This window comes from Clarias gariepinus, chromosome 17 (assembly GCF_024256425.1).
Source record: "Clarias gariepinus isolate MV-2021 ecotype Netherlands chromosome 17, CGAR_prim_01v2, whole genome shotgun sequence".
Lineage (NCBI taxonomy): Eukaryota > Metazoa > Chordata > Actinopteri > Siluriformes > Clariidae > Clarias > Clarias gariepinus.
The window spans coordinates 19,140,359-19,157,578 of NC_071116.1; positions in this window are offsets into that span (position 1 = coordinate 19,140,359).

A 17,220-nucleotide genomic window follows, 5' to 3' on the forward strand; every position below is an offset into this window, starting at 1 on the left:
AATGAGAGAGAGAGAGAGTGTGTGTTGGGAGCTGGAGCAAGTACAGAGCAGTGTAGTAGAGTGCATTAGTGTGTGTGTGTGTGTGTGTGCGTGTGTGTCTGTGCATAAGTGCATCTGCATATCCAGCATTTACATGAAATAAAGTCCATCGAGAATAAATGTGGTCTTTGTGCCTTATGGAATAGACTTGGGGTTTTGTATTACTATGTAAATGTAGTGCTTGTAAAACGGTTTAAAACATTTTCCCAGCTATTAATCCTCAGTGCTATTATGTTCATAGACCCAATGATCACAACTATAATAACAATTGTGGTGACACACCAGGATATGCCTGTCCCGGTTTGAACATGAGCTGTAGATTTTTCATGTTCTTATTGTGACTGTAGGTTTAAAGTCATGCATTTAAAATGCAGTTTTATTCCAGCATTGATAACGTGCACAAGTGTGCGACTGTGGCCTCTGTGGTGTTCCAACATTTCTGACCCAGACAGAAATAAAAACAGATACTAAAGATCAATAAATAAATTCTTTACGGTTCTGATTTGGCTAATTTGAAGTAAAATTTAGATGAATAAGTTTAGTATTTCATTTTATTTCTGCACACCAAAGATGACTTGAGTCCCCAATGGTGCAAAAATTATGCTGCCAAGTTAATCCATATCACTGTGAGGGTGCAGCCCGAGTTGCAAAGATATCACAGCTGTGCTGATATTTAGCACAACAGCACTACCTCCAACACTTTTACCAACATCATTTATTATCAACAGATTATTATTCATATATCCTCCTACAAATGGAACCATGGAGGTGGTGCATAGTCCTGAGAAAACCTTAGAGATTTACCTCTATGTATTCATTTGTTCTGCTTTAGAATATCAGCCAACTTCTAGAGTTTCCAGGTGTTGAATCCCAAAATCGCATTGAAGCTAGTGTACTATGTAGGGTGTACAAATCCTTGTTCCACACACCAAGTAGTGTCTTTGATCAGCAGTTAAAGAGGGATTTCATATTCAGCCCTTTGTTAGAAGCTAGTTAGCTGTCAAGCTTGCCTTAGCTGTGAACAGAGCAACGCGGACGGGTCAGATACTACTTGGCATGACTTGGAGGTAAGGAGATTTTTTAGATAACATAACGTTAGCTGATGTGTTTTCTTGCTAAAAGTTTTTATTATGTGTTTTGGCAGGCAACTGCTCTAACATCTTCTTGATGTACTGCAGACTATACCGACCTACGACCTACTCTCAACAATGCTGGAAACTGACGGTTTGTGTAAATAACGATTTTTAGACATGTGATACATAGACATTCTAGTTCTGTTATGTTCCATTATCACCACTTGTGGAATGACTCTTGTCCAATCAGACTACTCAGTCTGAACTAAATGTTGTACAAATAAAATAAAAAAATTGCACTCCTTATGCTTAGGTGGTCAGTCAGCTCCTTTCCCAACCACTGCGACATGCACTCTGATTAAGTCGTTATTTATCAAACACAAACACTATTTATTTAAATAAGAAAGTTTCTTTTCTTACCCTTGAGCATTCCTTTTTCAACAAATGCTGACTTGACACTAATGCAAATGCAAGCATGAAGCCCTGTGTCTGGAGGTGAACTGAACATTTGCTATATCATATGCATGACTGAATGCACATCGTTACTTACATGGCTACCTGCTATTGCGAAGAAACAGATTGTTGCTCGCATTATTACACTGTAATGCTCGGTAGTGGGACTCATATTAAAATACTTAAAATTAATGAGCATATGTGCTTTTACATCTCATCTGGTTAAACAGTTTTATGGAAGAAATAACAATTAATTTCACAATTTGCACAGGCAGTTTATCCAATAATGAATGTTATCAAATTATGTCCACTTTGTGGCATAGAGTACAAGTTGTATTTTTATTATTATGCTTGATTAAAACTCATTATTGAGCTCAAAGCCATGTTTTACTGACGGAGATAAGCTGTCAGGCATAACCAAGAGGAAATTAAAAGGTGTAGATTCTGTATCTTTATGTTTTCTCTGCATAAGATTCCTGATACCGGGAGGATTCTGTCTTTTTCCTAACATATTGAGGCTACATGATTCCAGATGTCAATGGCAGAAGGCCAAACTAATTTGCTCCAGGTCCTGATTATGTACAGCGATTTTTATACAAGAGTGCAATGACATGTTATGAACAGGAATTGGAAGCTAAAGTCAGTTCATGCACACCAAATGTAGACAAGATTAGAAAAACTCCATGTCATGTGCAGATGTGTAGCTTTAGTCTGCATTTGTAGCCCACCTGCTTCTGGGATTTGCATCTTGTGCATTCAGAGATGCTTTTCTGCTGAACACAGTTGTAAAGAGTGGTTATTATACTTACCATAGCCTTCCAGTTAGCTTCAACCAGTCTGTCCACAAAAATACCACTGGATTTATTAAAAAAAAAAAAAAATTGGATTTTTCTATATAAACCCTACAGGCTCTTGTGTGTGAAAACCCAAGAGAACAGCTGTTTTTTTTTTTAAATACTCAAACTATCCTTCCTGGCATCAACAACCATGCCATGGTCAAATCGACTGAGATTATTTTTTTCCTCCTTGATTTTCAGCATGAGCCTTACCTGAAGTTGACCTTTATCTACCTGATTTTGTGCCTTGCTCTGCTGTCACGATGGCTGATTGGATAATTGCATGAGTGTGCAGGTGTATAGGTGTTCGTCTTAAAATGGGTAGTAAGTGTATATGGCGGTCAAAAGTATGTTTCGGAAACAACAAAGAAAGGAAACAATGAGCAATTGTGGCACAAACACACAAGCGAGTGTGGCTGGAGGGATTGATTCAGGTTTAGTAAATTACACAGGAGAGGAGCATCTCACTAGGTAAGCCAGCCTCAGAAATGCACTCGCGCACAGATAACTCGGGCACTTTAGCAGACACACAAAGCACGTCCAGGAGGATGTGTGCTCTTACTGAAAACAGAAGGCCACAGGCCTTGGAGCTCACTCTAAACATGATCAAACGGGAGCCTCCAGCTATTGAGCGCTGGCAGACTCTCTGCACACTTGCCAAACAACAGCCTTTTTATCAAGCTTCATGCTTCAAGATAATGGGAAGGGGGATGGAGAGGATGGAGTGTGTGGGTTAGTGTGCATGTGTGTGCTTTTGTGTGTGTCTGTGCTGGTGTGTTTCTGTCTGTGTATGTGGACGGAGGAGACAAAAATAGTTTAAGGCTGATATGAGACGTCTCACTTGGGTAGGTTTGTGCTGCTGAATCAGTTGGCAAGGTTCGCTTGTTACGTCTGAGCAGAAAACAGCAGACACACAGAGGCTCGGCGGATGAAGTTTTAACAAAACACCTCAGCTCTGCGGTACCACTTATTAAGAATCCCACTTCTCATTTGTGCTTGGGAACAAACAAAAAGACCTCCTGCCTACCCAAACCTGCCAAAAACAAATTACCACAGGCCAGCACAGAGCGCCTTTAAGAATCCACAAAGATCTTGCCATTCTAAATACTACAGCTGTGTAAATTGCATTAATCTCACACCAGCTGGATGTTTTGGACAGGTATCAACACACCTACCAGCAGACATCTGTTAATAGCACCACAGGCCCTCAACACCAAGGCCAACAGCAAATCAGTGTAGTAGCTAAAGTGGCTTTTAACTGCATTCTTAGGAACTGATAAAGTACGTTACAAGCCAGCATTCAATTTATAATTAAAGGTCCCGCTTTGTTCACTCTCTGAATGTTTACAATGAAATTGATTTCGGTCAGAGCTGCTAGATCAATAATGTTCTGCGTACTAGCTTTAAAAATGATGAGTAGCTAGCTGGAGGAGATCCATTGCTATTTATTAAAATTTTTTTTTTTGTTAGAAATGATACAATGGAGTCAGGAGAAAAACAACTCCGACGGAGCTGATTGTAACTAGCTTACTGGCTAATTCTAGTTAAAAGCCAGATTCGATTACATGAATACAGAGTTCATCACTATGTTTGTTTATTTTCTCTCCATTTTTTTTTCACTAGCTGAAGTCCACTAGATAGCTCATAGCCATAGGGCACAAAATTGCAAAATACATGCACACCCTTGCTGATGGATTAGAGCAGAAACATTAGGAATGTGATGGCAACAATAATCCTATTACTGATGTGTGGCCAGATTAATGTAAGATTAGAAAGAAAAAAAAAAACATGGAGTAGTAAGAAGTCGAACGTTGTGTATATTTGAGTTGTGTTTCAAACCACATGCTACACCATGAGAACGCTATTAATGGCACTCTTATGTCAGTCAGGAAATTCTGGTGGTACTGTTTTATGTATAGTGTGGTTTGTCACATAGCCTTGTTTTGTTTTTTCTTCATTTTTTTAAATAAGTATTGATTTGCAAGATAAATCTGTGCGGTTGCAGAAGAGCAAAAAAAAAAAACCACTCTGTAATGATTAGTTTAAAATAGCTGTTTTTTTTCTAACAAAGATGGTTTTAAACAATAACTCCCTAAATCTTAAACTAAGCTGGTTTAAATAATGCTCAAAACAGAGGAAAATCCATGGGATAGATATCGGTTATACTGGTCACCGGTCAGTCATAACATTAAAACCACATAAAAATGTACGCATTAACATTGGTTATCAATTATATCCCAGTAAACTGGTGACAGGATCGTGAGCCCTAAAGGCTCATTTATGCCTCTGGGGAGCAAAGACTAGCCCATCTGGTTCAATCCCACAGAATAGCCAATGCAGCATAACTTGCCGACAAATGTCAATGCTGTCCAAAGTAGAAAAGGACCAGAGCACCCTGTGCACCACTGCACACAGGGCCCATCAGGCCCAAGACTGCTGACCTGGCCCACAAATTCACCAGATACTAATCCAATGAAGCATATGAGATGGCCTGAACAAACAAGTCTGATTAGTCAAGGCTCCACACCACAGCCAACACCACCCAAAGAATCTACCGCCAACGCACACCCCCAGAGGTCCTGTGGAGTCATGGCCCAAGGGGCAGAGCTGCCCTGATGGCGCAAGAGGGACCTATACAATAATGGGCGTTATGTTTTGCGTTGTAATGTTATGGTTGTTTAGTGTATATTCACCTGATCTATATACCACAGCACAGTTTGGTATAAATAATTAGATATATTTGAATTATATTAGATAGATAGATAGATAGATAGATAGATAGATAGATAGATAGATAGATAGATAGAATCTAAAATCAAAATAAGATATGTACTGTAAATCTAAAACCTCACCTAACAGCTGATCAGACTAATCAAGGTCTTTTGTGAGTCTAAATATTAAATAGCACCAAATGTCTAACACAAACAGTTTCCTAATATATTCCTGAGATTGCAAATAAACACAATATTAATCTGTTCATTAAATTGGTTTGTTTAATAGATGCGTAGTGCTGTTTCAGGTCAATAATGGCTCTACACAGTTTTAACCATCGATTGATTTCTGTCTGGGGGAGATTTAATTGGCCTGGTGAATCATAGTTTGTATATCACATGAAGTCCAGGCTAGCGGGGAGAAAAGGTAAGCAGCGTAATCAATTGGAGTAATTTGGAAAAGATCTGACTGACTAATTGGCTACAGGCCAATTAGGGGTCTATTTGTGGGTGTGATGCTCCACTCTAGTGACCCTTCGGCTGTTAAAAAAATGCCAAGTTTAGGCTCCAGTCTGAAATCTTTTTCGGTTAAGTGCATATTTTTATTCCTTTCTTTTTTCTCTCTCACATTTATAGCATGGATTGTTTCCACAGCTTAACGTGCAATCAATATTATTGATGCCTATAACATGTAATGGGTTTGAAGATGTGAAGCCTTTATTTTTTTCTATTTTATTTATTTATTTATTTATTTATTTGTGTTAATCTGCTCACATTTAACTCCAGCTGTGCTACACTAAATTGGCAAACAAGGCGATGTGTTCAGAGAGTTTATTCAAATTTGATCTGGTTATATGCTCATATCTCCTGATATTAGAAATGATTTGTTTAATGTTTTGCAAATGGCAAAACACGAAGGGGGCCTGGCACAAAAGTGTTCCCGAAGCTGTAAAACTAAGTTGAAAATCAGTTTTTATGTACTTTATGATGCTGCACAAGGTTAACATGTTTTGAGGATGGTCATGCCCACAGCCCTCTTCATGCATGTGATTCCTGCAATCATGCACTCGGCAGTGCAGGAGAGGATTGTGGGGGAAAGCAAGTGTTAAAGGAGGAGGGAATGGGAAGAAAAGATTTATTGCAGAAATTAGAGGCAGAGACATGCACATCAGGAGAGCAGAGGTGAGCGGGGATCAGTGGTGCAAAGAACTGCGGAGGCGTGGCTTTGCCACAGCTCATGAATCCTAATTTTGCTGTAAATGTAATTCATTGTTTCCTACAGAAAGGAGACATGCTAAAGCTGGACATTCCGTACTAATGCTTCTTTTATACTATACCACACTATTTGCTGTGTAATGTAACCAAAGCTACAACACTGCAAACATAAAATGATTGGATCCAAATTTAAATGCTGTCTTTTAAAATGATGCAGTCATGTACAAAAAAAGTGATTAATTTTAAGACCATAATGATGATGATTGATTGAAAGAGCTATTGTAATTCTTTCCATGTGAATGTCTCAGCTCTCGCATCTATTTTTTTGAAGAGAGGGGACCTTTTCATCCATTTCAAACGAGCGACATTGAAGTCATTCTGTTATCCCGGGTCTAATCGCTTCAATGCAAATGAAGGCATTTTTGAATATTTTCCTCGCCAACAATGTGAGCCAATACCTTAGTGCATCCAATAAATAAAACCTTTCTTCAAAACAGTGCATTCAGTATTTAAATCAAATAACAAATGAGCACAAAAAGGAGAAGAAGAAACCAAGTACTTCAAAGACCTAGCCTGGCTGCCTGTCCCAGCCATAAAAGGGGTTCATAGCCATGGCACTGTATGGGCATTGTGGCACTGTTTGTTTGCCCAGTTCTCCAGACGGCCAGGGGTTTTGTCCAGCTGTCAGTCTTGCAGAAGCCGAACAACAGGATGTTATCGGAGCACTACGCTTCCTGGCTAATGAAGGACATCTGGATTCCTACAGGTAAAGGTCAGGCCCCAGAACAGCCAGTGAGAGCTCACAAAGACAGCTTTTTTATATCCGGACTCTGTTTAACAGGCCATCCACCGCTGCTCTGATTGACACTATTTATCTTTTCTTTCCTTCATTTGCAGGCATCCCACCCGCTTATTCAGCAGTGAAAGTCTGAACCGGACACTGGTTGTTTCTCCTTCTGTTATTGGTCCTGAATGGCAAGAATGCTATTAGAACTAGAGGTGGCTCTGCAACTAAGGCTTCGGACTACTGATTAGATGATTACGAGTTAAAATCCCTAAACTTCATGTGAGGTATTGTTTGCAATAAAACTAGTTGGTCTAAAATAATCATCCCCTGGAACACTATTAGCAGTTTGCAAATGATAGGGAAGCCAGGAACATACTAATTAGTAATTATTCTTGCAATTCATCAGTCTCAAACAGCAGGAACAGTAAATATTACATGGATAATGTATGCCACAGTGGTATCCCACACATCTTAAGCCTGAGTGGAAAGTAAAGTAACCTGTACAGCATGGAAAATGCAGATAGGGGTAAACCTCCATTGTAATGATGTTTCTGTTTAGATCTTAGTGTCTTTTGCGAGGCATGAACAGGTGATCAAAGTTCTGTTGATTTACTGTGTGAGTGCTTACATGGATAGCATGCTCTTGAGCAGAAACTCTGGGTGTGACATCCAGCTGTTCATGCATCCCGAGGGTGTCTCAGGAAGCATTCTGTGCTCTTCACTCTTCTTCATAGTCATAATTGGCCATATGTGTTTTGAGTTTCTAGTTTTTAGCCTGTGGTATAGGATATAAACCTGCTAGTTGGATTGATCTGTCAACAGATAGCAGTAGTTTAGTATCAAATGCGCTGTGTATTAGGAACAGTTATCTTAGTAGCTGACAAATAGCAAACACAGGGAAAAAGGGAAATGCATACAAGACCTGATAGGGAGAAACTGACCATTGCCCAAGGGTTGCTCTTCTGTATCAGACCCCATTACAGTGGGCCATGATGGAGCCCCGATTAACCATGACAGTTGTATTTAAATGCGGGCCAGCTAGTTGGTGTTACTGCATTAACAATGCAGTTGTAGCAAGCTAAAATAACAGTAAAATGTTCAGTGCAACTACAGTAGCCACAGTTGATAGTTGGCCAGATGTGTGGAAACCAAGTTAAGCCGTTATTTGTCACATATACATTACTGCGCAGTGAAATTCTTTCTTCGCATATCCCAGCGTAACTGGGTTCAGAGTGCAGGGTCAGCCGTAATGCAGCGCCCCTGAACCAGATAGGATCAAGGGCCTTGATCAAGTGCCCAACAATGGCAACCTGGTAGAGCTGGGGCTCAAACTACGAACCCTCTGAGCTGCCACTATAGGGAAATTAGGTGTTTTAGATGGGAATTAAGGCAATAGTTCACCATAATGATTCAAAGCAGTGTACTCCTTTAATACTTTCCCCTAAATTAAAGTCAGTACTGCAGTGTTAATGCCACACTGTGCCAAAGTCCCAAAGTCTTAATGCCACACTTTGATTAAACAGATTATTTAATAAGATTCATGTCACTGCTATAGTCTCCAATTTACAGGATCGCTTTAACAAAACTTTTGAACTCATGAGTAAATGGAGTGCAATAAATCCAGTAAATTTGTGATCTGCATACGTGTTGAAATTTACACACAGCAGCTGAAAAAATGTGTGAAATTATTTACCACAATGTTATTCAGGGTTCCAAACCAACATGTCTATCACCGTCATTTTGGTGTGACTAACGCATAAGCATACAGTAACTGCAGGGTCAATGCTTTAACCCTAATTGGCAAACAGGCCTCTTCTACCAACTTCGAGAAGCTCCCAGTGCAAATTCATATCTGTGGGAAAAAGGGGAAAAAAACACGACCGGCTTTTGGAATTTTAAATGCGTTATGTTATGATCGTTATCTGCAATCAGAATAATTACAGTCAAAGAAAATACACCAGATATTAAAAGTCCTCAGATGAACTCATTTATACTGTATTTCACTTTACAGTACTGTATTTCACCACAACAAACAAAAGAGCAGTTTTGTTTCCACCTTTTTTCTGGCACACTCAAATTTTTCATTAAAACTAACATCATTTTCTGATTTATAATTGTAGTTATAGAGATCATTTCAGAGGTCAGGAGTATATATTGTCCGTTAAGATTACCTCTATACCGCAGAAAAGCTTAGCGTGCCCGAGCAGGCTGCATTCTCCCATGGGGACGACCCTGAGACATAGCAGCAGGTGGAATTATTGGGATATTTTTTAATGTGATGTTAGAAGGTCTGGTTGTCTGGGAGACCAAATGACTGGCAGTAACTGCTTTCCCGGGGCTTTTTGGAGTTGGGAAGATTTAGCATCCAATGCTTTGATGTTTGTAGTAAGGGTTTTGTACTTCATATTAAGGTTTCAAGTTCAAACCTTATGCCAAAAGTATTACGATAACATACAGTACAGTATGCCATGTATTATAGTTCTCCCTGTGCACTAAACAAGCATGAGTTTAAGCCTGAAAGCCAGGTTGTCCACGTCTATAACAAAAAACATGTCAAATTCCTGATATTATAAAAATACATAATATTCAAGAGGCAATCAAGCATAGACTGAACAAGTGACACCAGAACACCACAGACATGTTTTTGATTCTCTGCCCAGCAAGATCCAGCAGGTTTTGAAGAATAAAGGTTTTTATAATAAATTAGTATTGCCAACATGTTTTTTTTTCTTTTTGGTTTAATTTTTGTTATATAAATAATGGCATGGTAATAAATTTAAATCACTCGTCTGAGATTGTATTTGTTACATTTTACAAATTTTATAGAACTTATAAAATAGAACTAGAACTTATCCTATTCCCAGGATTTGAGAATAAGGAAAACATTATTTAATGTGGACCTAACCTGTTCTCGGGGACAGTGCTGTATAATCCGGCATGACTCTGTCACATCTTTTTGTCCTCACATGTAAAAGTTGATCTGAGCAGCAGTTGATAGCTTAGTGACAGGCTTCATATTACTGAAGAAGAGGGGAATCATTGGAGAGGACGTGCTGGATTCCTGTGTTCGATCACTGTCAGCCTCAAATAGAATTATTAAATGGAGAATCTCCCTCTGTTCAACAGTGATGTGCAAGTGTGTCATATTTATGAATCTTTGATGAGCTTTAAAGTACAGTGACCTTAACTGTTCTAGTGTCGTTTGACCTGATTGGGTATAATTTTTTAATTGGTGTTGATGCTTATTAAACTGATTGTGGATGGAGAGGGGAACAGGTTGGGAGGTGAATTGCCGCTAGAAGACTTTTTGCATATAAATGCAGTTTTTGTAATATTGTCTATAGACATAATTTAGGAAAGGTTCTGTAATTTTAGGTAATGCATTGTTTTTTTTTGTCTTAGAAATTGAGTTGTATAACATCTAGGTAAATTGTATCTCAGAACTCCTGAAGTGATTTAAGTGATTGGATAATTTTACCTTAAATGTATCTATGGTGCATTAATATTATTAATATAGCCAACAATATGTTGACACCTGAATATCAAAGAAAGTTATTTTCCCCTTTTAAAAAGGATTTTTACTAGATTTTGAATTGTGATTGAGGGGATTTGTCCTAAACCAGCCACAAGAGCATTATTGAGGTATGGTACTGATGTTGGGTGAGGAGGCTTGGCATATATTAACCATTCCAATTCATCCAAAGGCTGTTTAGTGGGGTTGAGGTCAGGGCTTTGTGCTGGCTACTCAGTTTCTTCCACTCTAACCTTGACGAAACATGTTTTCACAGACTTCATTTTGTGCACAGGGATAGTGTCATGCATAATGTCAGGGATAGTGTCAAGAAATAAATTGTAAACAGTTAACATCCTTTTGTGCTTTTATCCTTTTTTTGTCTAAGCAGAATGTACAGTAATAGTGACACTCCTTCCTTTCTTCCAGGATGTAGAGGGCATAGGCCTGAAAGTGTGTGTGACTTGTTTGACATGCGGGATGAAAAAACTGGGATACCTTGACTGGCCTGCACAATCCCCAGACCTCAATCTGACAAAAAATATTGTACAAATATGGATCAGGAGGTGAAACACTTACAATAAAGTTTTTACTATACTAGTTATATTATACTAGTAATGCAATACTTTGACACCAACCAACACTAGGTGTAGAGTTATTAAATGAGTGGGTTAAAACTGTGGACAGAGCCAAAAACAAACTTCACAGATCATTCCGCCAGTGCTACAGTATCGTTTAACCTTCCTGATCCCAATCCAGTGTGCACAAGGTCATAGCAATAGGGTACATAATATATGAAATAAATAATTAACAAAAGGTCACACTCAGTTGTGGTTTAAATCTGAATACAGGTACACATATTTGGGACACTAAACTGGTACATCCAATGGCATTGTGTTGCCCCACTGTTAGGTAGTATTAATATACAGTATTTAATAAGATTTGCCAAAACATATTTGATCGGTACAGTACAAGATAGCAGTCATACCCATTTTTCCACGGTAATGAGCTAGAATTACATTGAGACATGGATCTGTTTGGATAGCTAGAAGTGTAAAAATGAAAGGCTGTGCACCTTGTGGTGAATATTTAGATCCATATTCAGTAAACCACTGGTAGTCAGCATATGTGCCTGGGTGTCCATGGCTTCTGCTGAGTTAGGTCTGGATTCTCAGCGCTAATCTAATAAACCGTTACAATAGCGTTAGCAAAGAGTATATGCTGACATAGCAAGACTTTCAACTTTTACCTTGACCTTGCTGAAGGATTCACATGCTTTAGATGTGGTTGTGTATGGGTGTGTGTATGTGTGTGTGTGTATGAGAGGCAAGAGAAAGGGGAGGAGGGGGTGGGGGGGTTGATAGGCAGTTGTTGGGAGAGCGATGAACTGTGGGACGCTTGTTCATGGAGAAGGCACCGTGCTGATTGTAAGGATCTTGAAGGTCACAGGATGGATGGCAGGCCTTTTCTTATGCCACGGAAAAAAAGCAGCAGGATACAGTATTTACGAAACTGCATCTAATTTAAAATAACTTATAAACCTGAAATATCTAGCTCATGTCTTGCAGGAGCAGCCATGGTGATTAGTGTTTCCTGTTTATGATTACCAAATCAATTCAACTCTGTAAAGCTTTGGGAATTACATGAAGAGTAGAATCAAGTTTGTTTTTATAAGAGACTATTCTGAACGTCATAGTGCCATGGGTCCAGATCTCAGCTGTCAAGGATCCACTGGTGAGCCAAGAGGTCAGCTCAGTGTGAGTTGCTCAGCATGAACGGAGAGGAGATTTTAACAACTTTTATTTGCATTAATGAAGGATATGCCTCCTCAGTTTTATTATCTAGACGTCTAGCCATCTTGTTCTTGATCTTTGCTGACAGCAGTGGAACCTGATGTAATCTTCTGTTCTTGTAGCTCATCCACCTTGAAGGTCAATGCTTTGTGCATGAGATGCCTTTATATTTAAAATAATTGAGTAACAATATGAGTTGCTATATCCTTTATGGCAGCTCATACCACGCTGTCTATTTTCCTCTGATGTCTCTTATTTACCCACAGAACTGTAGCTTACACATTGTTTTTTTGTTCACACCATTCTGTTTGAACTTCACTGACTTACAGTATGTTTGTGTGAAAATCTCAGGGGATCAGCAGTTTTTCAAAATACCCAAACCAGCATTTGTACCAACAACCACCCAGTCATGATCAAAATCACATGGCACATAAATATTAACTGATAATTCATTTCAACTGCTTGACTGTTTGCATATCGCTGCTGCCATCTGATTTAATGATTATTCAACTATATTATGAGGTGTACAGGTGTTCCTCATAAAGTGGACACTAAGTGTTAACTGAGTGTTTTTCTTTACAGTTTTCTTCCTTATGTGTGCTTATACATCACGGGGCACACACATAAACAAACTTACATGCTCATTCACACACTTAGCCAATTAGCCTCATCTGCATGTCTAACACCAATTAGCCTCATCTGCATGTCTAACACCAATTAGCCTCATCTGCATGTCTAACACCAATTAGCTTCATCTGCATGTCTTTGAACTGTGGGAGGAAACCAGAGAACCCAGAGGAAACCCACCAAGCATGGGGAGAACATGCAAACTCCATGCATACAGACCTGAGGTTAGAATCGAACTCGAACCCTGGAGGTGCAAGGCTACAGTCCCAACCACTGAGCCACCGTGCCGCCCAATTCAAAACAGTCTTTCATAAATTTTAATACTTTTAAATAAAAACGATGTATACTTTATAAGTTTGTAGTCAATTGGTCTGCTTAAACTAATGTTAGCTAGATATAAACGTAAAACATAAGTGCTAAATTTGGTTAAACCCCAAATCTCATTAAGTCCTTATTTGGCGAAGCTCCATGTTGGGCAAAACCCCAGGTTGAAAAATAGCTCTAGGTTGGGCAAAACCCCATGATGTGCCATCATTTGGTTTTGTGTGTGTTGTGTGTGAACTCCGGTGCTCGGAAACGGATATACTGTAGGCTTAATATTGGCTCTTCATGCAGGTGTAACTCAGTTGTTAGGGCATTGGACTCTGGTTCGGAAGGTCTCTCAATCCACGCCATCACCAAGTTGACCCTGTTGGGCACTTGAGCAAGGCTTCTAACTCTCAATTCCTCAGATGTACAGTATAATGAAATACAAATTCAAGTAATTCTGGTTAAGAGTGTCGGCAAAATGCAATAAATGTATGCTGCAAGGTGTTCTGGGAATTGGAGTTCATGCTTATATATGACACACATCTTATTTTCACTTCATTTAACGTTTAATGTGGGTACTTTTTGTTACTCACAGGCAATTTACATCTGGAAAACATGTCTTAGCATAAAGCTGCCTTTTTTTATGGAAGTAATAAAATTCATTCCCAGTATCAAAACATGGAGATGCCTACCAAAGCATTTCATCCCCGGCCAACATAGTATCTTTTCCTGGCCCCATTTATATTTAAAATCAAACACTGGGTCCTTAATCCCCAACTGCTCGGCTGTACTTACGGATTGTATTCTGACTGGTAAACTTTACCTGTCAGCTAAAAAAAATAAGAAGACTGAGAAATTCTCTATTTGCTTGCCTACAGGGCTTCTGAGTCAGTGACTCTCAATATGGTTGGCATTTACATTGCAAGTATTACCTAGGAGCATGGGATAAGGTGCGGAATATTTCACCAAATCCCAGGCTGCATGTGTTTCCCATCTGAATTTACTACAGATTACAGAAAACCATCTTGATTGGTTGCACATACATTGTGCAACGGAAGAGGGTTAGGAGATCCTGTTTTTTGGCAGCTCTGTGGTAATGTGATTCAACAGAGGAAAGCAAAAGAACTCATCCCATTGCTGTGGTGCATTGGTAATGTTGTTAGCTGGAATTCATGGCTTGTTGTACCATTTCTTCTCTCCTGATAAGCAATGCTGGACCATTTACCAAGCATCTTTATGTTTTGGGAGAGCTTTTGTGGGAGTATTGCATAGCTTCTGTATAACCAGTTTGTTATAGACTTAGAGACAGACAGAGATTGTATGTATTCCTGTTGTGGTCAGCAGATCTCAAGAATTCTCATACCCACTAAGGGGCCATGTACCTCACACTGAGCCATGTACCTTCCTCAGTCACTTACTCGTCATCTATATGGCCTTATCCGGCCTACATGGTCGCAGGGGTCCTGGAGCCTAACCCAGGAGACTTATGGCACAAGGCAGGGTACACTCTGGAAGGGATACCAATCCATCGGAGGGCACACACACTCACATGTTCATTCACACACTTCGGGCCCGGGAGACCCAGGGAAAACCCACCAAGCACAGGGAGAACATGCAAACTCCATGATCACAGACACTGAGGTGGGAATGGAACCCATACCCTTGAGGTGTAAGGCAACACTGTTAACCACTAAGCCACCATGCAGCCCAGCCACGTACCTATTACTCTCAACAAAAAAAATTGTGAAAACAATAAGAACTTGTGCAACATGTTAGGAATGCAGTGGAAACTGGTAAGGATGTAGTATTGTCTTCCTTGACATGGAGTGGCTACATTTTTTTCAAAAGTTCAAGTTCAAGTAGTCTAGTGAGAATGTGGTCAAAGCAAGATGCAGGAAGAATGGCACTGACCAGTTAACGACGTCAATACTACTTCTTAGGGCCTTCATTAACATCAAAAAGCATGGAGCAGACAGAAAAGATTGGATTGCATTTTAACTGTGTTGCTGCATCAATGGAGTTCTCACAACAACCACTTCAGACTTGTGCTATGACCAGGATGTGCCTGCCATGTTCTAGAAGACAGCATTGTTCATTCTATTGGTGCATGCAGCAGGTTATTAGTCTATATCATGTTCAGGGAATAAACTTTAAATACTTGATCCAACACTTGACACCATCACTTCCTGATAAAAAGCACTGCGAATGTAGTATTTACACCAACGCGCCAGACACAGTGATAACTCTGTAAGTGTGTGATAAGCGCCTGGTAAGAGTCTGGTCCAAGCTGATCAGACATAGCAATAACTCAGTTTGACCTCATTGGATAATTACAAAGAAGATTATTAAATAAGTGGCTACAGGGTGTTTGTACTTGTCAGCTTAACTCATATACAGCCTTTCAAAACAGGATATATCCTAAAGTACTATTCAGTATGATCTAAATAGTGTAGACACATGTGGACACCTGACCATCATACCTAGATGTGGTTCATCACCAAACTGTTGCCACAAAGTTGGATGCATACAATCGTCTAGACAGTCTTTGTACTGCTGTAGCAGTTGGAATCCCCTACACTGGAATTCATTAATGTTCTCGTTAATGAATCCTTATAGTTAAAAAACTCCAAAGTTAAGTTATAAAATGTTATGCTCTTGTTCTATGTTTTTATGTGGAACCTTTACAGAGTGTTTTACATTCTATTATATTAATCCTAGGCATTGTGGCCCTGCACCTCTAAAGTCAGGTGCTTGATTCCTGCCTCGGGTCCTCGGGTTTCCTCCCAGTCCAACGACATGCAGATTTGACTAATTAGTTCCCAGATTACCGGGTGTGTGTGTGTGTGTGTGTGTGTGTGTGTGTGCGCCATGCAGTGGATTGTCACCCTGCCCAGCGTTGTACACCACCTTGTGCCCAAAGTCTCCTCAAATAGGCTCCCTGCACACAGTGACCGTGCTGTATAGAAGATGAATGAATACCAAACCTTAACTCCTGGCCTATATATATATATGTCTATTAATTTATAGCCGTGCCTTGACCACTTTACATTTAATACAATACATTTTAAAACAACAACAACAAAAGAAAAACAACATTTGCATTAAATTGAAAACTTATCTATAGGGACTTCTAGCATGAATTAGATATCTGCGTCCCTCAAACACTGCTATTATGACCACGTGATATAAATTTCATGGCCACTTATTATGAAATGTAAGCCCATGTTTTAATATGTTGTGGGAATATCATAATTAACATGTGGCCTCCCGTTAATTATCTGGCAGCGAAGGATGAATTTTGAGAATTCGCTAAAGGTGACATGAGCTAACGGTATCGATTTCTGAATATCACTGACTCTTATATGTCTTTATGCTTCACTTTAAGATTAACATTATTTTTATTCGTCTCCATGCTTGGGTTCCTGCGGCCACAGCAATCTAATCCAATTGAGTCTCCCACATCTCAATAAAATACAATCTTTGCTTTAAAGTACAGTAAGTACTTTTTTGCCAACAAGTAGATCTTGTTATATTCATTTTTGGCCAACAGATCAGCAATTCACCTATGGGCCTAAATGTCTGATGAGTAACAGCTAGGTTCACGTCACTTACTAGTGGAAAATGATGAGCTTTGACTGGATGGTTGATTTCATAGTTGTTGTCTAAACACCACCATCGTCACCAAAACCACCATCCACAACCTGCTTCTTATAGATCTGCTTGGTATCAAACAAATCAATAACTTAAATCATTATTAAATTGGTTCTGCCTTACATTTAAAATGCTAAAACTATTGGAGTAATAAGGCAATATCTATCATAATTCATATAGTTGAGACTGTGCAAATATGCTGTTCAACCAAGGCT